General features: G+C 37.9%; 1 protein-coding gene across 2 annotated transcripts in view; it reads right to left on the reverse strand.

The window, feature by feature from the left end:
- The window catches only part of LOC136864820 (protein C-mannosyl-transferase DPY19L1), a 573,453-nt gene that overhangs the window by 302,235 nt on the left and 245,647 nt on the right, over positions 1 to 25,571 (reverse strand). The window lies entirely within an intron of this gene.

The following is a 25,571-nucleotide window of genomic DNA, read 5'->3' on the forward strand; positions in this document are numbered from 1 at the left end:
TGCTAGGCCCTTTTGATGATATATTCTATTATTGAAGGTGAAATAGTTGTTATTAAGTACAAATTCTAACAGACTGATGAAATTATCTATTTCGCATTTGCTAAGGTTACTGTGTTTTAAAAGGTTTGATTTAATAATCTTGACAGTTTTGCTTACCGGAATATTGGAATACATATTGGTAATATCATAGGATACCATTATATGATTATGCTCAAGATTGAATTTCGATAATTTTTCACAAAATTCAACGGAATTTCTTATATAGGTTGTATTATTGAATTTAAAGTGTTTACTGAGAAAATTATGCAAAAATTTTGAAACTTTGTAAGAAGGGCTGTTCATGCAGTTGATGATAGGGCGTATAGGTACGTCTTTTTTATGGATTTTAGGCAAAGCTTTTGACTGACTCAGCTTGGCTCACGCTGTTCAGTAGACTCTATTTTAACTTTTGGTTTGCTCAATTAGGAGCTCCATGGTCGGCGATTGGTCCACGCTTCACACATTGACTTATAATTTGGGATCTACTACATCTGTATCTTTTTACTTTTACAACCTCATGTTTGTTTTAACTCTATAGACTACCATCATTCAAAGTATTCCTCTGCATTCTTGCTGTTAATCTGTACATATCGTTATAATTTCATGTTTAATGTTATCATTTTACTTTTTATTATGGTATTGTCACTTTTTTAACAATTTTTATCATTCAGTTCAGGGCCCTGACCTAATCCTTGTAAATTAAGGCTGATGATGTTCGCTATGTCGAACGAAACATGTTCCCTTATTTAAGACACCTCATGATTGTTTTATAATTCAATGAGTAATATAATGTATTGAGTAGGTGGTTGTGATTAAAAGGATTTTATAATTTTAATATGTTGTGGATATTTTCATGTACATTTTTAGATGTTGAAGGAATGTTCGAGTACCTATTCGACTAGCTGTTCGATTGATGTTTCGAGTGTGTTCCCTTAGAGTGTTATAAGAACTCTTCCAGAAGTCGATCATTCTAGATGGTTGATCGAATGGTATAAATATCGAGCTGTCAGTCAGTGAAGTCAGTTCTTAGTTCTAAGCTCGCAGTTCTTGGTTCTTGGACTCAGGCAAGTGATGTACTGGGAGTGACTGTTGGGCTCCGAGGTGGAGTCTGAGTATTGGGCTCAAGTGAGGCGGTGAATTCAAGAGAGAGTATGTTATAGTGCGCGCGTCAGTGTTGTTGATATCTGTACTGGTCAGAATCGAGTTCAGGGTACTCCGCTATTGAGTGTTGTATATAGTGTCATTTGCTACTGTGTATCACTGTGTGTTGTGACGTACAGTGTAAACTAATTTATACAAGGAAGTGAACGTGTTCTCATGTGATATTTATTTACGTCAAATAAAATCGCAACGTAGAACGATATACTCAGGAAGAAGCTATGGCTGAGCATGAAGTTGTTTGATCACTTCTAGAGAAGTCCTGTTGAACATGTGAATCAGAATCTAAGCGGTAAAGGTGAACCTCGTTTTGCAATTTCCCGCATAACATTTCATTCCGGCATGTTACTTTGCATGATAAAATCCGCTGTCCTCTTTAAATGTACTCTCACACACAATGCACAAACATACATAGGATGCTGCATGCATGCATGCATGCATACATACATACATACATACATGCTGAACCATTCAGTTCATGATCCAATAGAGATGATCTGCAGGTAATTATAATATGCAGATGAGACCACACAGTTATGACAACAGGTTTTATAGTATTGTGCAATATCACACAACATAGCGCGCTTTTTAAGATATCAGAGCGTCAGTAGTAGGGTGGAGTTCCCAGCATGAACAATAAGGGAAACGAAGCCATGCTAACCACTTCACTCATAGCGTCTTGAGAACTACTTGTTGTTCTGTTTGCACTCCTTGTACTATATGAGTGAATGTGGATGAGTTTACGTTTTGGGGGGAGTGAGAAGGGGAAATGAAGGTAGGCGGTGCATTGATAGCTGCAGTAGATAGTGGAGGGGACTGCTTAGGAGAAGTGAGTGGTGGAGTTAAATTTGTTTGCGTCAATAAGCCATTAACTTTTGTCAGATTAAAATGTTTATAGAATTTATTTACATCAGAGGGAAATAAAACTCAACGGATATCTCTGCCCATTGGAGGTTATAAATTTCATTTTCTTGTCCGTATTGAAGATCTACTTGTGAGACAAATTCTTATAATTTTGTTAAGTACCACCTATTCAATACAATAAAAACGTAATAAAAACTTACATATTTATTAAGTTGTTGATATGGTACATGTTTTGCTCCTTTTTCCTGAGCATCATCAGCCAATTATCATTTACTTAAGGTTATATAAGATCATGAATCTATTCTATTGGATTAAATTATGCTTGTAAACATGATTGACAAATCTTATAATATTTTACAAGTCATATAACAATAAAATTATATCTTTAAATTAAAACATATTTGTCTAAAATCTATCTATAAGTCTAACATTTTATTAACGAAACTCATCTGGTGAACATCCTTTAAAATTATTTTTAAAAAAAAACCTTTTGAGTTCTGGCTAATTGTATTGATTCAATTTTGCTTGGCTTGTATGATTGTCGTGGAAACTTCGTTAACTATATTAACAATTTTCTACAGTTGATAATTGCCTATGTTATGAACATTTAACTTGTTCTTGATGTTGCTGGAGTAACATTTGTACAAAATGTATTGCCATTAATTTTATGTTGTCAATACAAGAATATTGTTCACGAACAAACTTGTTGGTGAATAAACACTTTCTAATGTGAGGTAGAATTTGAATGGTTCTCGTATGTTCCAAATTGGGCTTGTTGGTATATCTGTAATGAAAGATAAAAAAAATATGTTTATGGGTTTGATTATAATTCTGTATAAATTTCTTATCGAAAGAATTGTCACTTACTTTTCTTTCTGCTGCGTAAATGTCTAGTGTTACTCCTAGCCTCTTGAGAACTACTTGTTGTTCTGTTTGCACTCCTTGTATTATATGAGTGAATGTGGATGAGTTTACGTTTTGGCGGGGAGTGAGAAGGGGAAGTGAAGGTAGGCAGTGCATTGATAGCTGCAATAGATTGTGGAGGGGACTGCCTAGGAGAAGTGAGTGGTGGAGTTGAGTTTGTTTGCGTCAATAAGCCATTAACTTTTGTCGGATTAAAATGTTTATAGAATTTATTTATATCAGATTTAAGCATTTGTATTAATTCCGGTAATTGTACTAAGATGGGATTCTTTATTTCAATTTTGTCATTTAGGTTTTTATCTTTGTTGTATTGCTGATCTAAATGAATGTATATGTTTTCCAAATCCGTCATTTCTTTTCCTTTTTCTACTCTTCTTAAAATTCTTAAATCCCTTTCAATAGTAGTGGAACTGTGTCCAGTTTCTTGAACGTGTGCTCCCATTGCAGAATGTTTCTTGTGTTTTGCTGCATTTACATGTTCGAGACATCTTATCATAAAGCTCCGGCCAGTTTGGCCAACATACAAAAAATTGCATTCTGCACACGCAAGCCTATATATTCCAGATCCTTGATATTGATTACTATTTACATTAACTTTATTGTGATTGAAGAAAATATTTTGGTTCGTGTTTTGGGTTTTGAAGGCAATGATAATATCTCATTTTTTGATGGTATTAGTGACTTGGTATATAGTTGGGTTAGTAAATGTAAAAGTTGCAAATTTGGATTTCTTATTTTGTGATTTGAGATTTGTGGCCAATTTTATTTTCACCTTATTAATGATCTTGTTAACTATCTCTATTTTATAACCATTATTGAGTGCCAGGTCCTTTATGAAATTAAGTTCTTTCTTTAAACTCTTACTTGTTAGTGGAATTTTTGGGGCTCTATAAACCAAACTCAAAAATGCCGCCTGTTTGTGAGAATTGGGGTGGAGTGACTCGTTTTTAATCATTATTGGAGTAAACGTCGGTTTTCTATAAATCTGGAAATTGAATTTATTTCCTGCTCTCTTTACATTTATATCTAGAAAACTTAGTGAATTGTTACTTTCATCTTCTTTAGTAAATTTTATGTTACTCTCTAATTTATTTAAAAAATCCAAAATATTATCACTATCATTCAGTTTCCTGTCTATTACAACAAACGTGTCATCCACGTATCTCAGCCAAAGTTCTTCTATGTTATTCAAAATTTTAACATGTTCTAAATGATCCATATAAATGTTAGCTAGTATACCTGATGCAGGGTCACCCATTCCCAAGCACATTTGATGACATATCTTTTGATTAAATGTGAAGTAATTATTATTTAAAACAAATCTCAATACATTTATGAATTCTTCTATTTCACATCTACTTAATTTGCTGTGACTGAATAAATTGAGTTTTATTATATTAAGGGTACATGTTAGTTATATCATATGAACACATTTTATGATGCGGTTGTAGTTCAAATTTATTAAGCTTATCACAGAATTCTAATGAGTTATTGATTGTAGAATTATCGTAAACATTAACGAAGTTTCAACGACAATCATACAACACTGAATCAATACAATTAGCCAGATCTCAAAAGGTTTAAAAAAAAAAAAATTTTAAAGGTTGTTCACCAGATGAGTTTCGTTATTAAAATGTTAGACTTAGATTTTAGACAAATATGTTTTAACTTAAAGACATAATTTTATTGTTATATGAGTTGTAAAATATTATACAATTTGTCGATCAGGTTTACAAGCATAATTTAATCCAATAAAATAGATTCATGATCTTATATAACCTTAAGTAAATGATAACTAGCTGATGATGCTCATGAAAAAGGAGTGAAACATGTACCATATCAACAACTTAATAAATATGTAAGTTGTTATTACATTTTTATTCTATTGAATAGGTGGTATTTAACAAAATTATAAGAATTTGTATCACAAGTATCTCTGCCCACACGAGGAATATCGAGATTCTAAAACTATAGTCGAAATGAGCGCAATTTTCTGAACAATTTTATATGCTACATGAAGATATTAATAATCTCTATGAATTAATGTGTACTTGTCTCAAGCACCGTGAGAGAAATTCCATTCTGTGAGGGTGTGCTCAAGTGGACCTCCCAACGAGAATCTTGTGTCCACGCATGGGACGCGGAGATCATTCTCTGTGCGCAACTCTGCCTGCAAGGTGTGCCTGTGTGTCAGAAACTCATCTAGAGAAGACAGCATTCATCTTACTGCGTTGCAGTCAGGGAGACTTCTTTGTCCTAGTGACAAGTAAATAGCAATCTTGTGAGAAGTAAATCTGAATTTTGAACAGTGAACTGATTTAAATAATTTTAGGTAGAAACATTTCTTTGCCACTATCACTCTATGTAGAGTGGAATATTATAGTCTGATGCTAACATGTTCTACAACAGTGTAGGCTCAGAGACACAGTACTACTTTAGTTCTTTTAGATAAATCTATGTCCAACTACAAGTTTATTTGTACATGAGAATTGTGTGTACTGTTTCACGAATACGAGTTCAAAGGATAGGCAAGGTAGCTACTGGTAGTGCATCAGAAGGCAAGAGTGGGACCTAGGCATCTAATTAATGATACATAATAACATGGCATTTCCTTACAGTTGTCTTACATCAAGAATTCGCCCGCCAGTGTTAATTCATCACGCTGGGAGCTGGTGGCACGAACAAAACAAAGAGGACATACTTCGCCGCAGAGGGAGAACAATCCAGGACCCGTTGGCGGTGGGCATCGCGTCTAGTCAAGACACCATAAGCAGCTAGGAGACGGCAATCAAGTCATCAGTACGAGTTTCCGGTCGAAGAATGAAGACTATTGTGATGTTGCCAAACATGAACTCATGACTGCTGCCTACTACCACCAGCACTAACATGGATCATTAAACTCATGTCCACCTGGGAGAGCCGCTAAGTGTAACTACAGATAAGGTCAGACAAATTCTAACTTATCAGCATGAATCAGGAATAGGGTAGCTTTGCCACTTGATCAATGTAACGTAACACCTTCAGGCTAATTTGTAAATAGTACTTTGTGTCCTCGGGCACCTGTATATAAATTATGCTCAGGACATGCATGCTTGGAGTAGCTTAATTTTTGCGTGTTGTATTTCTTGATTACGGTTTCACTTGTGTTTTAATTTGATGTACATAATATGGTCATAATTCTATGGAAGAAAGGGTTGTTATTATTTCATCAACTAAAGGACGTGCACAGTCTGAGAATTCTATAGGTAGACCGAGTGTCTTAGGGCCTAGCTAGAAGTGCATGAGGCATGTTTAGATATAAGTGTCTTTGTTGTCAGATATAAAGCTATAAGATCTTCAATATCTCCTTTAATGCATCTAGGGACTCAGCATGGAAATCGAGCGAGCCATGCTCTCACGCAGAAAATAAATAAAAGGCGAGAGATATCTATTTTATAAGCCCAGGGGTGATAAGAGATAAAAGAGCCCTAAATTGTGTGATGTACGCAAGTATAAGCTGTGTAATGATATATGTGCGTGCAGATAATGCACGGGTAATGAAGGGATGAATGCTCTAGCTGAGCTCTAGTTATGAATCATTTAATGTGATGGATTCGCACAGTGTGGAATAAGGATATGTGTGGTGGTTACACGTCTGTTATGTTAATGAAAGGGCATAAGAATTAACTTCTTTTACTAGGGTTGGTATGTGTATGAATGAAATCTCTCCATTCGCTTGTTTACAACTTGTCAGCTGTTGGTAATCACGGCTGCAATGCGTGATGGCGCTCGGTGGCTGATGCGGGCTCCCCTGTGTCTAGCAGAAAGGGAAGGTTTCCTGACGTCGCTTGTTTGGGGGAAGACTCTCTCCATGTCTGATCTGACAAAGAAGTCACTGTCTACAAAAGGAAGTTTGACCTGATTTTCAACAGGCTATTAAAAGTGAAATATACACACAGTTTTTGTTATACTTTATTATAGGCATCTGGAAATCCCATATCATTCTGCGCATTGTCAATAAATTGCTGTTGGATTGTGTTGTCATTTGAGATATTGCATGCCTTCCAGTGGAGTCATGAGTTCGAGTCTCCGATGTCGTGCATCAAGTGTTGCATGTTTAGTGTTAGGTGCATGTGTTTATAAGTTCTGCAGCATAATATAATTAGGGGAAAAAATAAAATACCATTTGTGTATGCAAGATAATTTCCCCGTGATTCATTATTTTTTTGATTCATTTCGGTTTGAGGTTAGAGGTCAGAGTTATGTTGGAGGTTAGAATTTGTCTGTACCCAAACAAACAAGACGGTAACCCAGACTGCAAACATATCAACGGAAGAAGATTCAGGGTTTTCCCAACAGTAGTTTTGGCAAGGATCGAGGATCCCGCTTCTTGATGTTGACTTGAGAAAGATTGCAACTGTATAAATTTTTCAGAAATTTAAAAATGTGGAGCCTAATCTCTCAGTTTGAAATAAATTCTGTTATTTGATTTGTAATGTTGCAACTCACGTAGATTTCTTTTTAATCTTAGCTTGTGTTAGTTTTAACCTGATCGAACCTTTTTTTTTCTATTTATTATTTCGCTGACCTATTACACCCACAAATTTTTATTATGGCTGAGCTATCTAGTGCTGCAGAAGAGGAGTTACGATACAGGTAAGCTATGTGCTAGGGTTACCCACCGTTTGGTGAGAAAGTTTTTCCACTATAACGCATCTAGTTGGTTCTCAGCATTTGCTTGATTGCGACCAGAGCGTTGTAGGGCACAATACATACATACATACATACATACATACATACATACATACATACATACATACTCCTCATAGGCTGGTAAACCTTTCAGTGTTCAGTCTGCATGCCTCTATGAATTAACTGAACACCTCCACAATCCTCTATTTGTAACTAGTTCCATAACTCTTGATCTCTCTCTTTAACACGTTCACTGCGTATCAGCAGAGCGTGACATACCCGCCAACCTGAGCAAAATATTTGTGTGGGATTCTTTAAAAGTTGTAATTATCGAAGTTTTGTATGTTGGTAGGACAAGTTCTATCGAACTTGTGGACTTATCCCACTCACGCGCCTGGTGTGTGATCCGCACGGTGGTTGAAATCGAGAAGTAATACTGGTCACCAGACGGATCACGTGCCACGCACGTTGGTAGATTACTGTGCATTATTTACCGCGGATAGCAAACAAATGCATAAAGTATGTCACAGACATAAATATATTTATATTTACACTTCTCTATTACAGAATTTGACAAACAAAAATTAAATTGGGTAGGTCTCGTGATGTTCAAGGAACTACATTGTTGGCCATCAGAAAAAAAATATAAATAAAATGATAACATAAGCATCACGACGCAGTCAAAAATGATTACTGCACGTTCTTTCAAGTTACTTATAAATGTGATGAGGAATAAATAACAATTAGAAGTTCTTTCATGTTATATACATATATGATGCAAGAATAAACGACAATTACAAGTTCAGTTCTTTTACTGAATATATTGCAGTAGTGGAATTTATTTATTTCAAAAGCGGAACCACTCGTAATTCTCCTGAAGTATTAATAAACAGAAAATGCAGTGTCTTAGCCCGCACTGAAGTGGCCTTGCTGCTCAAAGATCCCATTAATGAATGATGACTAGAGACGGGAATTTGCCTATTTTATTCCTGTGTTCAGAAACGTAGGCTTTTGAGATATAAATCCGTTTTAGGGTCTTTTTAGCTATTTCTCGTTGGTTTTATTGTGCCTATAAATGCCTATTTCAGGGGTTTGTGCCTATTTGGAGTGTAATTGCCTATTTGATACCTTTTGACTGTATTTTTTTTTAAAAAGCAGTTTTTCTTCCAGTGCATTATATTGTAGCTAGTGCGCTCGACAGAATTATCTTCTTTCCTCAATATCTGTTTAAACCACAAACAAAAATGGGAATTTTCAGAAGTCACCAGAAATAGTTCTAGGGAAATTTCCATCAGGAGAAAAAAGGAACAATTTTGCCTTGAAGCCTTCAACCCCTCCAACCTCCTAAGACATATGCAACAACGAGTCAACATCGAACTATGTTGTACAGCCCATATGCCCTGTACCTTCCTTTCGATGCGATCTGTTGTGCGCGTACATTTTATGTACAGAACGTGTTGTGATTTACTGTGAAGTGGAAGAAGAAGAAATGTGTTTGCGGCAATGCCCAAAGAAAAATCGTCGAAGTCGTACTGGCTGAAGCAGTGGATCACAGGGGACCCCAATTCCACTATGGATGGAAGGGTAGTCTGTCAAGCTTGTTGTAAGGAGGTAAGTTTGTTTGTTCCTTTTATCTTTTTTGTGATTGAGAACTATAATCGCATTTCATTGTAGCACATATAGGCCTATTAATTTATGTATTGTGGCAAGTTGTTTTGTTGCAATGCTGTATTAGTCATGAACTTTCAATAATTTATGCTGCTAAAATGCAAATAATCATTAAATTACTGAACGGGGAGTTAGAACACGGGTGTTCTCTTGTCACAGAATGGATGAAAATTAAATTGGTATTTTGAACTGTGATTCATTTCCTGGGAAAATAGAGATTTACAACTGAAATGCAATTTTAAAAATTCCCTTTAAAAATCGCGAATTCTATTACACTTCCGCTAAGCCCTCGCGAAACACAGGTTGCAGATCCAATAAAGCCCGGCTAGGACGATGCCACAGCGTGTTTTACGAAGTTGCCAAAACTAACTTTACAAGACTAGGCCAGCGAAAAGACCGTTGGTCTGGACTGGTGAGGTCTGGTTAATAACCGTTTTGCTTGAGGGGGCGGGGAGGGGGAAGGAAAGAGAGTCTGAGAGTCATAAGCTCCCAGGTTTACAAGCCTCTAACATCCCCTCTAGAGACTTGCAAAATTGTGACAAAAATAAGGGTTTTTTTTTTTTTCGCTAGTGGCTTTATGTCACACCGGCAAAGACAGGTCTTATGGCGACGATGGGATAGGAAAGGGCTGGGAGTGGGAAGGTAGCAGCCATGACCTTAATTAAGGTACAGGTCCAGCATTTGCCTGGTGTGAACATGAGAAACCACGGAAAACCATCTTCAGGGATGCCGACTGTGGGATTCGAACCTACTATCTCCCAGATGCAAGCTCACAGCTGCACACCCATAACCGCACGGCCAACTAACCGGTAAAATAAGGTTATGGGCGCATGTCATGACAGTTTCAAATTACGCGGTTTTTAATTTTCAACGAGTGTGGCGGCCTTGTGGGCACACATTATGCACCATCAATTGCAGGCAACAGAAAATAGTCTTCATGGCATGTGACCCGGCTGACCAAAGCCGGCGAATAGGAACAAATAAAATGTTCACAAATCTGAGATTTACAGTGCCTCCATTTTCATTTTTCTATATAAGTAAGAATACTTCTAGGGCCAGCTTGGTGGGTCCTTGGCAAGCATAAAGAACGGATCTCTCTTTTACACTACTCCGGTATCGTTTCACATCTTTTATTTTATGTTTATCACCTGGTGAACTCGACACGATACTGCCAAATTATAACTGAAAATCCTTCAGGACATATTTACATGTAAATTACTGAAAATCCTCGAGGATATATTTCCATATAAATTACTAATTCCGTTGTTCCTACTTTAGAGTTTTGTACTTCTAGAAACATCATCTCTAATAGTACTCTTTTTTATGAAGCAAATGCATGATAAGCATTATTGCCAATTAGCCCAACTGTAGAAATTTACGATATAGGGATAACGTAATTGATGTCAATTTTATTACTTTTCAGATCAAATGTGAGAAAAATACCACATAGGTCAACTTAGAAATACTGCGATGCATCTGATATGAGTACAGAAATCTGTATCAACGCAGCCTTTTCTACCAGTCCACTTTGGGCAGCGAGCAATAACCATTTTCTTCAGACCTATGCACTGCAATTTTGGGAGCTAATACGCCCCTGCATAAACCCAAGCATCTTCAAATTTCAACAAGCTGCCGGGAGCAATCACCAAGTTGGGGAAGAGTGGCATGCCCCTGGTGGAGTCATTTAGGATTGTGGAATAAGTCAGGGGAAGTTCTGACCGAACCTCTGGGAAGGCAGCCGCTGTCAGTGAAATAAAACCAGATGAAGTGACTTCATTGAAGTTTTGTCCAGTCACCTCATGTGACGTTGAGAGATCTTTCTCTCAGTACAAAACATTATGCATGAGAGGAGAACAAGATTGTTACCGGAAAACATTGAAACGTTGCTTGTAAATTCCTTTTACAGTAACCGAGCGTGTTATTAAATTATAAGTAATTTTTTCATGCCTATTTTGTTGCCTATTTTACATGTTAGTGCCTATTTAAATGCCTATTTTGGTTAATTTAAGAGCCAATATGACTGCCTATTTTAAATGTTTTTAGTGCCTATAATTCTCGTCTCTAATGATGATGTATGATGACAACTCAGGAAAGGAAATACGTGAGAAACAGAATACGCATGCGCAAATATGGCTACGGATGAATCTGCTAGTAGACTGGACTTACACGATGTGCGGGATGACAATTAGAGCCTCTCTTACCATGCGGGAAACCTGTGATTGAGCAACCGTCCCATGAAGCTCTAGGCGCGTGCTCCGCACGTGCTTATAAATTAGCATCACGTGCCCAGCACGTGATCCGCATTGAACGTGTTAAGCGGTAAAGGTGAACTTCGTTTACTGTAATCAGTGAAAGCTGAAAGTGTAAAGACTTGCAGTTATCAGCAGCTAACCTCGACAGACACTCAATATTATGCAATAACCACTTGACAAATGGGTGGTGGGCTCCAAATTTAGTAGAGAAATTACCTAAAATCATTTGCACTACTGAACCAAGACTTATAGATAGATAGATAGATAGATAGATAGATAGATAGATAGATAGATAGACAGATAGATAGATTTATAATCAACAAGTTATTTTCCCAATTAAAGATGATTCAATAAAACATAATATACAACAAATGCACCTTAAATAAATAACACTAACTTCCTGAAATAATAACCAAGTTAAAACTAAATCTAGAGACCTTTATATATGCATATTACACTGTGACCAGAATTTACACTGGTGGAATTAGACCGCCATAAAAAGATATCAATAGAGACTGTACACAAGCTACCTAAAATAAGACAGACTGATGATTTTGAGGAGGCATTAGCAAATCCTATCTCAGCATACGATAACAGTACACTCATGACTTTCAAAGCACACTAGTGAAGCGAACAACCTTGCCACAAACAGGACGCTACTAGTCACGTTCATTACACTGACCAAACAAGTCGTACTTTAATTGATCTCCTCGAGACAAATCAACCTTAGAAAGTTATTAAGCACCTCACGACCTAGTGCATCTCTGTTATGCTACACAAATACAAACCATGCTACATTACAATAAGAGATTTAAGGCACATGGACCGTAATAAATTACGTCACGACGCACATAACATGCCTCGGGACAATATACATAACTTTCAGAACGTTTATTTTAAGTTAAAAAATTCAATTCACTGGTACTGGAAATATTTGACAAGCACGCACCAAAGAAACAGGTAAAAATCACCTGCCATTCTTCCGCAAGGGTGACAACCGAGATGAGATCTGCTACAGACGGTCATCGTAAGTTATGAATTTCATTGTGGTCTGTATTGACACCCGATCACTATCAAAGGGTAGCGAAGGGTCCACCTATTCAATACAATTAGCTTAATATAGTGTCCTACATAACTGGTACTAGTTTTGACCCTACATACTGTAACCGTAAAAGCTTAATTTGACGACTAGCTCTACATAAGACTTGGCCCAGGTGGTGACCGGTCACTATCTGAATGGTTACAGGTGAGAGGGAAGCAAATAAGTATAATGGAGCAATAAATGTTAAAAAAAAAAAAGTTTATTCATGAAAGAAAATCAGGTTTCAACACCTCAGCTCTTCAGTTGTAATGGATACCTCTCCCTGGGGTGGAATTGACTCTGATGCATTGTGGGTCAGAAAGTCTACTTATGGTGCCACCATCTTCCGAGCTGGTCTTGAACCTCTGGAAGGACCTGAGTGTCTCGAAGTCCGGATGGTCGAGGAGCAACTGAAGTTTTAGTTGTAATGTGGCACTGGACGGGAAATAGACCCTAAGAAACTGGCCTGCACAGAGTACATAATGGTTAGTAGTGGTCTGCACATTTGACTTCACGGTGGGATCCACTAATAAACACAGTTATTGCTGATGAACTGAACTCAAAATTACATCTGTAAGGTCTCAACCACGGAAATAAATAAGTCACTTTATCAAACTTAAAGATGGAAATTTCGGTGAAATCGTGACGTAGGAATACAACATTCCACACAGTTCAAGTCTGAATTAGAAACAAATGAAATCAAAGAATTTATTCTGGGAGGAATTTACTCCCGCTCTCGATAAATGAAGAAACACTGTCTTTTCTAGAACCGTCCTGGGTTTGATACGAGAAATATTAACTATATCAGTTATTTAACCATAGTCTTAAGGCTGGAAATAAATCTTAAGTTCAATGGCATTGTTAATTTCAACTACCTGTGTCAGTAGCTTGTAAAAAAAAAAAAAAAAACGTATAGTATCACTGTCACTAAATTCAATCACCTGTACTGAATTACGTCTTACTATCGGCACAGGTTTATCACTCGTTAGGACCAAAGACAAAATTATGTACAGTCGAAGTTTCTCGAACGACAAGGTTCTCTCACCATTAGCAGTCAATGTGAAGTTTAAATACTGTCACTAAATTCAATTTCTATCATCAATGGTAATTTAAACTTTAAATTACATTTAAGTACTTGGTGACGTAGTATCGTACTAATTCAAATTGCACTGTTCCTGTTAAGAGTTACACGCCTAAATTGTTCGCGTCTTAACTTGTACACAACTCCTATTACCACATGCAAATCACACTGTAATTTTTTCTAAGTCTTGGAGATGCGTTCGTAGAATCAAAGTCCACTGATGCGCGAACTTGAACTCCCATCGGAAAGTCGAACTGGCGACGAGCATCACGGTGACAGCAGAACCAACAGCCGATCGACCGGCCTCGACTGTGGTACAAGGTACACTGATCTGACGAGTGAAATGCTCACCTATTTATCCAGTGTTCCCTGGGCGTCGTGAATGCCAATATCTGTCGTATCGTTAAACGGATTTCCATAAAATTTAGGGGTTATAACTATAAAAATCAGGCTATGCAGTGATGTTGTTCATTTTTTTAATACCATTAATCTGTCTGAAAGAAATTGATGATGGAAGGAAATGGAACATTCCACATGACGTAACACGACTCTAGAACATGTTACTCAGTCGTGACGTTTCACTTCCGCTACGCGCAGCTGACATGGCCGCAGAGGAACGAGTTTGGCGGGTAGCATAACTCTGCATTTATCGGGACTTTTAACGAGAACCATGTTACGGGTATAATACATTGGGTCATCTTCAGCCATGATCTAATTGGAAACATATGTTTACATACAACCAATAATAAAGAAAACAATTTGGTATGTCTTAATTTAAAATCTAAATCTAAAACATTGATGAAGTCGGACTACACATGGCACAGCACATAACAGACTTAAAACATAATTTTACATCAACTGAAATCATAAGTTATGAATTTCCCTACAAAAGAAACTATAGATATAATATACAATAACTTAAGAAAGTACTGTAAATTATCCATACAAGAAATTCAGGAATTTATGTCCATTCCAAAATTGGTTCTATATAACAACTACTTCAGTTTTAATAATGTTATTTACCAACAGAATGGTTTGGCCGTATTCAATAATATCTGCTACTCGGCTCGCTATGTGGATAATGTTCTGGCTAAATTAAATCAAAACCTTCGAAATGCCGCCTATACCTTATCCAGTTTTAACATCCTAGACCCACATATCAATTTTACACTGGAATCTGAATCCCAACAGAAGCTAACTGATTTAGATTTAAGTATTACAAGACATCCCAACCAGCTATCTTATCATATATTTAGAAAACCAACTCAAATGGTTAGTACAATCCAAAATGATTCCCTCCAACCTCAATCCCATAAAAAAAGCAGCATACTACAGCATGGTAAATAGAGCATTCATCACTCCCTTATCCAAAAGAGACCTTCAAAATGAACTAAATGTTACACGATCAATAGTTAAATCAAACAGGTATAATGCACAATTTATCAATAAGATCATCAATACAACCAAAAGAAGTCAAATTTCTACTTTAACCAGAGAACCAATAGATTAAAAAAAAAAACAAAAAAAAAGTATTCCTCCTTCATGTTCAATAGTGTGTCTGTGTATATATATAGATAGATAGCAAATTACTAATATTTTCAAGAAAAATAACCAACAAATAGCTTTCAAAACTAATAATAACAATTTTCCCAATTGCTACAATACACGTACTATTAATCAAACCAATAAATTTTCTCAATCAGGTGTCTACAAACTACAATGCAATAGCTGTAAAACTACATATGTAAGACAAACAGGATGTAATTTTTCTATAAGATACATGGAACATGTCAATGCTTCAAAATACAATTGTTTCTCTGCCATGGCACAACATGTCAGACTTAGAAATAATTTTACATCAACTGACCAAGATTTAAGCATATTGAAAGTGGATAAAAAAGGGTACCATGCTCAACATATTGGAGAACAGTACTTTAACCCTAACTATAATATTAATGAAATCAATGAAAAAACCTAATATTCTGTTTGATATAATCATTCCTATATACGCAAAGTATAAACGTAAAAAATGCACATAAGTCCACCAATCAGTTCATCCCTACCAACACCCCCACCCCTTCTCACACATCCCTCCTCCAACCGCTGCCATCATAAGATATACTCCTGCTCCCTTTTAACAATCAGTCTGGTGTTGGTGCCCGTGCCAAGTGCATACAATTTACGAGCAACATAGAGGTGAGTCTCATATAGCAGTATGTTAATCTCGATCTTCTAGCTTCCCTTCTATTCTCACTAATTCACTTCAAATATTTTATTTTTCAGACAATTGCTTCAAACCAAATTAAACAATAGATCACTACATCTGATGAACAGGAATACTTATTCAAGTTATGAATGTACCCTTTAAGCTACTTATAAACCATTACTCATATTACTATTCAAGAAGACATAATTTATAAATCAATTGGCTGAACTATACAGGTAAGGAATACCAACTCCCAGATTGACTCAAGAACACTTGGTTACTATAAGGACATTGACATACTTCAACACCAACCTCAACAGTTTTAATGTGTTGTTCTAGTTTCAATTTTAAATGTGTAGTCCAATTTAATCAATGTTTTAGACTTAGATTTTAAATTAAGACATTACCAAATTGTTTTCTTTATTATTGATTGTATGTAACATACGTTTCCAATTAGATCATGGCTGAAGATGAACCAATGTAGGTAGGGTCGAAACTAGTACCAATTATATAGGACACCCTATTAAGCTAACTGTATTGAATAGGTGGATCTTTCTCTACCCTTTGATAGTGATGGACAGTCATATCAAATTATACAGACGATACAGGCAGACGAATCACATAGATGATTTTGAATGGTACAGGATCCTGTGAAACAGAACAAAGCAGTTAATCAGAAATTCTACATACTTATAATGACTTCCAGGAACTGATGAAAAATAACAGTCCAAGAAAAAATGGAGTAAATTACGTATTACAGGTTTAGGTGAAGCCGCAGAGCAACATATGCCAAGCATACCGCAAGAGGCTTTAAATCATCGTTCGGCAGAGCCAAAAATACCCTCTGCCTCCTTCCCTAAAAGTTCACCACCCTTATTTCAACAGTATCCTGTACAAGAGCAAATCTCTTTTAGAAATATCAGCTCGAATGAAGTTAAACTTCTGACATACTCTATCACATCTAATACCACAAGTAATGACAACATTTGTTTATCACTATTTAAAGATACCTTAGGAGCTGATCTGCCAATACTAACTCATATATTTAACTACTGTCTGACGAACGGTCTTCCCAGATGTTTGGAAAGATGCATTAAGATCCATCCTGAAAAGCTCCATCCTACCATTCATATCCAAAGTGCTCAAATGAAGAGGAGTTAGCAAATGAAATAATTTACCAAGGGTGATGTTCCATTAATTTCCAAATTCTCTGCATATCAAAAACTATTCAATTTTGCAAATTCCAACAGTATGCAGATGACGTACAGATTTACTACCATTTAAGTCAGAATGATACAGATACAGCAGGTATTAGAATAATTTCTGTAGTTAGGGCCAGGCAGCTGTGAGCTTGCATTCGGAAGATAGTGGGTTCGAACCCCACTGTCGGTAGCCCTGAAGATGGTTTTCCATGGATTCCCATTTTCACACCAGGCAATGTACCTTAATTAAAGCCACGGCCACTTCCTTCTCACTCTTAGTTCTTTCCTATCACTTTGTCGCCATAAGACCTATCAGTGTCGATGCGACGTAAAGCAAACCATAAAATAATAATGATTTCTGACCCACAAAATCTTAGACTATAAAAACAGTTTATTAATACACCTAAATAAAATTTATCATTATCGGTACCCATAAAAACCTGTATTTCCCCTCAAGCAATGGAATATCCTTCCAATAATTTTAAACAATAAAAACAACTGCCCTGACAATGTTTTATTGCAGCAAATGCTTGATGTGATGACCATTTTGGTTTATGTACATTCGGGCCCGGTGTCCAATAGATTGTCTTGTGCGCTGAAGCTTACCATGTGTAATTGCTTGGCAGGCGGAGCTGGTCGGGGTTTTCCACCACTTCAGTGTAAACAACATTCTTCAAATGCTGCCACAAGAAGAAGTCTAACGGCGTTAAATCCGGTTATCTAGGGAGGGGGGGGGGGCAAGAAAGAGGGCATCCTTGTCCTACTCATTTCCCTGGCAGTTCCTCGTTCAGATGGTTACGAACGGGCACATCCTCTAGCAGCAGTGGGAGTTCCTGATACAGTAAGTGCAGGTAGCGTGGGCCCGTCCAATGGCCCTCAAAGAAATAAGGTCCAATTAGACGATCCCCCAAGATTCCACACCATACATTCAATGCCCATCGTACTTGATGGGCTACCTGGCACACTCAGTGGGGATTGTCCGGACTCCAACAGTGCATGTTGTGGCAATTGATGTTCCCATTATTGTGGAAGCACGATTTGTCCGAGAACAAGACGTGCGATACGAATGCTGCATCATTGTCCAGCCTGCCTAATAGCCACTGACATAACTTTGAGACAAGAATAATAGTTAACACCACCTTTCCAATACTTATCTTTCCTATATTTAGGAAATAAACATTACAACAGGCGTTGTAAGATGGGACATGTTTCGCTTAACAGTAGTAAGCATCATCAGCCGAAAATAAATCTTAGCCTAAAGTTAGGTCAGGGCCCTGAACCTAGTGTCCTTAACATATATGGCACCCTAAGAATCAACATTTATATTTATAAAATGAAAATAGGTTTAAAACTAGTGTGAAAAAACATGGAATGTTACAACATGGCTAAGAGAAAAAACACAATCGAGTTGAGACAGAGGATAAGAACAGAAAGTAGGCTATAATACTGAGCTGGTAGTGAAATAATTAAAATCATTAGGATATCATTGTTACCAGTCAGTCAATCAGAATGTTCAAACATAAAAACAAGCGTGAAAATATATAAGAGTGTTCATCATGGCTGAGTTAGAAAGAACACGTAATCGTGTTGCCAGAGGTAAAAACATAAGGTACAACATAGAGTTGGCAGTGTAGTATCAAACTCATGGGCGCCAGTCAGTTAATAAGAATGTTCATATATAACAAAACATAATGGTTATATTCTTTTAAGTGAAGAAATAATTAAATCCCACTCTTGTATATAGATATTTTGGAATCTGCAACCTAAGCCATGTCCTTGGCCTCAGTAGGTCGTAGTTCCTTCCACTTTCCTGGTTTATTGTCCATTAGTTGGCCCTACTGATATTTACGTATGTTTTGGTCGGCGGAGATCCGCGTATTTCAGTTAATGTTTCTGAGCGTGTAGTGGTTTCTGATGTTGTGTAGTTGCTCTTACTTTTCCCCCTTTACTGTGTTTAGTGCTTTGTTTTGTGTAACCACTGTAGTAAAGGTTACAGAAATGCATCCAACGTCAGGCCAGTTATATAGGCCGAACTGGTTGTAGTTTCCATAAGCAAGTTAATTTCAAGAGATACAATAAATTCTCAGCTATGAGTAGTCATATGTCTGAATTTAATCATTTATTTACTTCAATTGATCAAGATCTACCTATTCCCCGATTAGCCAATAAAGGTACTCTATTGAACATCTATGAGAGCATATTTATCAACATAGACCAAAGGCGTAATCTGAAGTATCACTTGAATGAAATATCTGAAAACATAAAAATCTTATTTGATAATAAGCAAATAGATGACGAAGAAGAAGAAGAATGCTATTCGCTTTACGTCCCACTAACTACTTTTACGGTTTTCGGAAAGACCGAGGTGCCAGAATTTAGTCCCGCAGGAGTTTTTACGTGCCAGTAAATCTACCAATACGAGGCTGATGTATTTGAGCACCTTCAAATACCAGTGGACTGAGCCAGAATCGAACCAGCCAAGTTGGGGTCAGAAGGCCAGTGCCTCAACCGTCTGAGCCACTCAGCCTGGCACATCTTATTTGAAGAGATTATTTTTTAAAAATTTGCAACACCACAACAATAATAATAAAAAATTTACTCATTCGGAACAAATATTTCAAGTTCCCTATGGGAATCAACAGCTATAACACCACAACAAGCAAGAACAACCATCTATTCCCGCTCCCCGCTCACTTCCCTCAACCCTCTCATTCCTTCCCCTACACGTTCAATGCTTCAGGCAAGCGACCAGCTTACCCACAGTTCAGCTAAAGACACCACAAAGGCTGATCATAATAACACAAGACGGGCGAAGATGTAAGTATTCAGATATATTTTCTACTCATTACAGCCTAAAATTTTCTCAAATTTGTTTCTCTTAACTACTGCTCCTTCCTTTATAGGCTCCTTCCACTTAAACACTTTAACACTTTTTGAAACAAAGCGCAGCTCAGATCGAATAAACACAACAAGATTTTAACTGACACAAAGTTGCAGTTATCTGTAATTAACTAATTACCAATGTATTTTTATGCCTCACGTTTTACAAATGAGGGATATATTGTTATAATTTTATACATTTTTGCTATTTGTTATTTGCTTTACTTCGCACCAACACAGATACGTCTTATGGTGACGATGGGATAGGAAAGGCCTAGGAATGGGAAGGAATCGGCCGTGGCCTTAATTAAGGTACAGCCCCAGCATTTGCCTGGTGTGAAAATGGGAAACCATGGAAAAACATCTTCAGGGCAGCCAACAGTGGGGTTCAAACCCACTATCTCCCAATTACTGGATACTGGCCGCACTTAAGTGACTGCAGCTATCGAGCTCGGTATTTTATACATTTTTAATATAAGTTGCATACAGAGCAAAAGTGGCAATGTTTAATGTTTTCATCGGCAGATGGACAGAGCAAGTCATTAGGATTACCCAGCGTCTTTTAATGGTATTAATGTTTCCTTGTTCCATTCTTGTCTTTGAACTGTGGCCGAAAATGTCCCTACGAGGACGAAATATGTTCCAATAAGATAATGTTATTCTAAAACAAGGAGTAAAGGAGATTTGTAACGTAAAGGTGCCAAGAAGAATTACAAACAGAAAAATAGAATTTGAATTGCAAGGACAATAATCATGACTACCTACCTTCAAACAGTTGTAGATAGCTTTACATGTTTCTGGTATAACTATGCTCAAAGAAGCTACAGATATCCCTCATATCCTCATATGCTTCTGTGGAAAAGAGAATAACAGGTAGAAGACCAAGAAGATGTGGAGAGAAGAGGATGGAATTATGAATCTGTCATGGAAAATAAAATCTTTTTGAATAGGCAACTTTGGAAGACGATAGTTTTCAAGGGCAAATGACAGTCCGGTCACCAGAAATCTAAGGGTCGCTCTAAGATGTTCTTCTGCATTAATACATTTCTTCATAATGATATCTTGTCTTCTGATTTTTGGTTCCACCTTCCTTCCACTTCTGAGTAATTTTTGAAGTCCTCAGAAAATGTTCTTGCAGTTCTTGTATCAAGGGTAGGCAACCAAACTGTTGCCTGTACTTTATCCAGAACCTCCCCTCTTTTGTTTCTTTCGATTCTGTCCTTTTTATTTCACGGAGACCTGCTAAAGTCACTGCCAAAGTAATATTTCTCTTTTGTATAATGTCCATTTCTAACCTCTTCACTTCTTTAAGACTCGTATTTTTAACACAACCTGCATGCTCCATCTAACACTGTTCAACTTGCAAGCGTTCCACGTCCGGCCCCGCGGTATAGGGGGCAATGCGTCCGCCTGTTACCCAGCGGCCCCAGGTTTGATTCCCGGGTGGGTCAAGGGTTTTTAATTGTAATGATTAATATCCCTGGCCTGGGGACTGGGTGTTTGTGACGTCCTTAATCTTCCTTTCCTCACACACAACATTCCACATTACCGCAATTCCAATTACACGCAGGTTTATTTATTTTTTTATTTTTTTGCTTAACGTCGCACCGACACAGATATGTCTTATGGCGACGATGGGATAGGGCTGCCGACAGTGGGGCTCGAACGCACTATCTCCCGATTACTGGATACTGGCCGCACTTAAGCGACTGCAGCTATCGAGTTCGGTACACGCAGGTTTATACAACATGGTGCCAGTAGGGGCAAAAAGATCCACACGGGTCGACGCCCCAAACAAATAGCATTTAAAAAATGCGTTCCACGCTTTCTGGTTTTGTGGGGAGGAATATGCGTGGGATCACTGATGCTTGTTGACGCGCTTTCACTTGCACTAGGCTGCTGATCACTTGTCACTTAATTATTCTTTGTTCATCTCTAATTCTTAATGAATCTAATAAATTTGAACCGATGACATATGTTGAATTTAGACCCCCCTCCTTTAAAATATATTGCCAATGTAAATATACTTAATTTAATTCCCTCCATGATTTTTACTGACAACCATAGGTCTCATTCATGTTAGTTTCCATGTTCTCCAAACTTGTAAATTATTTCCTCATGTCTCTCTTTTATTTCCTGTTTAGTGTTGATATGCAAACAATATTGTTTTCCTAGTGCACTCATGTTTCAAAAGAACTCAACAGTGTACTAGCCAGCAACTTGGAATAGTGTGGCATTCCAACTGATGGGCCCACTGCTCCACTGGGTAAAACACTGGTTTCCAAGATTAGGAATCTTGAACACTATTCTCAGTCAATGAAAATAAAGTGATGATTTCCTGATAGGAACAAAATTTCTTATTTAAAGTAATCTGTTTCACCTGGCAAGGTCATGTTGACACTGTTCTTCAATTTGAATGGACCGATACCACGATTAATACTCTGAAGGGCTTGGAAAACTACCACGAGGTGTGCTTGTGCTCCAAAACATGCTGCCAACACATTCTCAGCCATTTTTGCAGGGGTCTTATGGATCACCCACCTTACAGCCCAGTGACTATCATGTCTCTGATCCGTCCAAGATGGAAGGCCCTAAAGAGTGTTTCACCAACAATCGAGAGGTTTATGATGCTGTGGAAGAGTCGGTCAACTAGCAACCAGCTTTCTTCTTTATGAAAGGTAAACAGAAACTTGTTCAGTGTTAGCACAGGTACCTGAAGTCTGTAGACTCTCTCAGACTATCATCGGTATGCTGTCCCTGCGAATATCTTGCATCTTGTCCAACACACAGAGTGTAAGTTTCTAGAAACTGATGATGATGATGATGATGATGATGATGATGATGATGATGCTTGTTGTTTAAAGGGGCCTAACATCGAGGTCATCGGCCCCTAATGGTACGAAATGAAATGACGAACAAAAAGTCCAAAATCATCCACTGACAAAATAAAAAATAACATGAAGAATGAATGGATGGACATGAATAAAAAAAACAAAAAAACAGTGGATCTGACTAAAAAAAGATCATAAATAATAGTATTACTGACCAAGGGACCACTTATAAAGCATAATCTGAATCGAGGATGCTTCATGTCTAAAGGGGTCCAAAATCCAGGTCAAAGGCCCCTCAGAATGGTACTTATCGCTAGTAAAGTAGAACCATGGTATTTGTCACGTTGGGGTACTAATCAAAAGCAGCGAAGACTCACGGTGTTCCACACGATGGTACTACTCACAAGTATTGTACGTTGTACAGGTAACGCAGACCTATGGTGTTTCTCACACAATGGCGCCACTCATAGCCAACGCAAACTGATGAGGTTCCTCACCTAGATGTACTAACACGAGTGCCGGTATTCCCGTGGTGTTCCTCACATAGTGGGTACTAATCACAGACAACGCAGATCCACGGTGTCGCTCATATAGTGGTACAACTCACAGGCAACGCCCAGACCCGCGGTGTTGCTCACATGGGTACGACTCACGGGTACTGGAAACCCACAGGGGAACCAACTCTCTGCTACTCTAATCACAAACCTATTTCGTACCTAATATAGTGGTAGTACTCGCAAGTAAAGGCGACCCATGGTGTTCCCCGCGTGATGGTACTAATCAAAAGTAGTTTCATGGTTCTAAGACAATAATCCCTTGGTTGCCCCTTTTAGTCGCCTCTCACGACAGGCAGGGGATACCGTGGGTGTATTTTTTGTCTGCGTCCCCCACCCACAGGGGGTAGAGAGACAGAAAAAGAAGAAGAAAGAAGGGATCCGTCACTTCGGAAAATGAAGTAACGGACGAAGAAAGGCAAGGGCCACGAAGGGCGTGAAAATGAAAGACTCCCTAGACCTCGAATGCTCTAATACCGTCAGGGTCGGAAAAGAACAAGAGTTGACCAAGGGAGGTCGGACAGAAGAGACGAAAGTGAGGAGCCTGGCACAAGTAAGTGGAAGCAATGCCAAGACTCAGCTAAGGGTTCCATGGTTGCCAATCCACACTCCCAAGTTGAGAACTCCTTAGGGCCCTTTTAGTCGCCTCTTACGACAGGCAGGGGATACCACGGGTGTATTCTACATGTGCATCCCTCACGTGCAGGGGTAGTGTGTTTGGTCTGCGAGAGGTATTTTATTTCCTTCAAGTCCGCCGGCAAGCCGGTTAGGACCCTCCTATCTGCCACCTGGGACACACCACGTGGGAGTATCACCTCTCCCCCTGCTAGGCCAGCATAGCAGGTTCGTGGTTCTAGAAACTAGTCTGTTTCAAGTGAAAAAAATTTATGCAAGGAAGACAACAATGATCCAAAATATATCCAGTTTCTCCTTCTGTTCCAAAATAAATGGTGTCCTGATGTCCTGGACCATTTACAAGGCCATCACACATAGCTCATATTGAAAAATTTTACAGAAACTAACAAACTGCGTTATAATGGTAGCACTACACCATTTGCACCAAAATTTGCTATAATGGAACACATTTTTTTTTTCAGTTTCGACTTAGTTAATTTATAACCGTTATGTTGTACTGAAGTACTCTCTTCATAAGTTTCAACTTTACAGGTCTGGTTGTAGGCAGATTCTAAGAAAGAAACCACAGCTTGAGCAGTACAATTTGCAGCAGACCAGGCCAAAGAGCACTCTTGCCTTGCGTGCCAAGAGCAGAAGAGGGTAGGTCTCGAGGAGGGAGGAGCAGACTACCACTCGACAGCAGCATAGTTACTCTGCCAATCTGTCTGCTTTCAAAGAGGTTTCAAATATTTGAAGGGCTTGAGACAGACTTTGAATTATTTATTTATTAGACCTTTCTCCCCTTTGACTGAGAATATGTTACCCATTATTTTCAGCTTAAGAAAATAATGCTGCAGCGCAACATCTGGACCAAAGATCCCGAAATTACTTCGTCAACAGGAATATCCTCGATGGCACAGACAATGTCCTAAAGTTCTTGTATTGTTTGGTTCGAGACATATCTATGTATGCAAGTGTTTTCTTTATCTATCAAATTGACCAAGTTCAAGCAACAAGTGAATTTAACAGACTCCATGCAGGTGAGAAACCCTATTCAAAACATACAACACAATATACAGTCAAAACATAAATAAACTGAGATACATCCCATATCAGACACAGCGTTTTATTTTTTGTTGAAAAGAGTGAATATAGGTCCATGTATGCAAAGTGTTGTTATTGTCAAAATACATAATATTATTTTAGTCATCATATTATTTTTCATTACAAAAGCAGTGAATGCAAATTTTGCTTTATCAGACAGATTTCATCACAAACACAACTACCACTGCCATGACCGTTAGCGTACATCTGTTTCTCTCACCCCCATCCACCAAATACTGCAGAAGTGGGGCACAGTTGGAGCATTAGCCAGACGTAGTTTTGTTCCTTGCGCTAGAGAACCCCAGAAATCTTGCTCGTGCTGGACTAGACCACTTACTGTATGTACTCTTCAGTGAAACTGGCGTGCATTCCACCATAATGGCTCAAAAGACCCATAATGATGATATTTTGCAGAGTAGAAACATTGGACAACTGAAGACA

This window comes from Anabrus simplex, chromosome 2 (genome assembly GCF_040414725.1).
Source record: "Anabrus simplex isolate iqAnaSimp1 chromosome 2, ASM4041472v1, whole genome shotgun sequence".
NCBI lineage: Eukaryota > Metazoa > Arthropoda > Insecta > Orthoptera > Tettigoniidae > Anabrus > Anabrus simplex.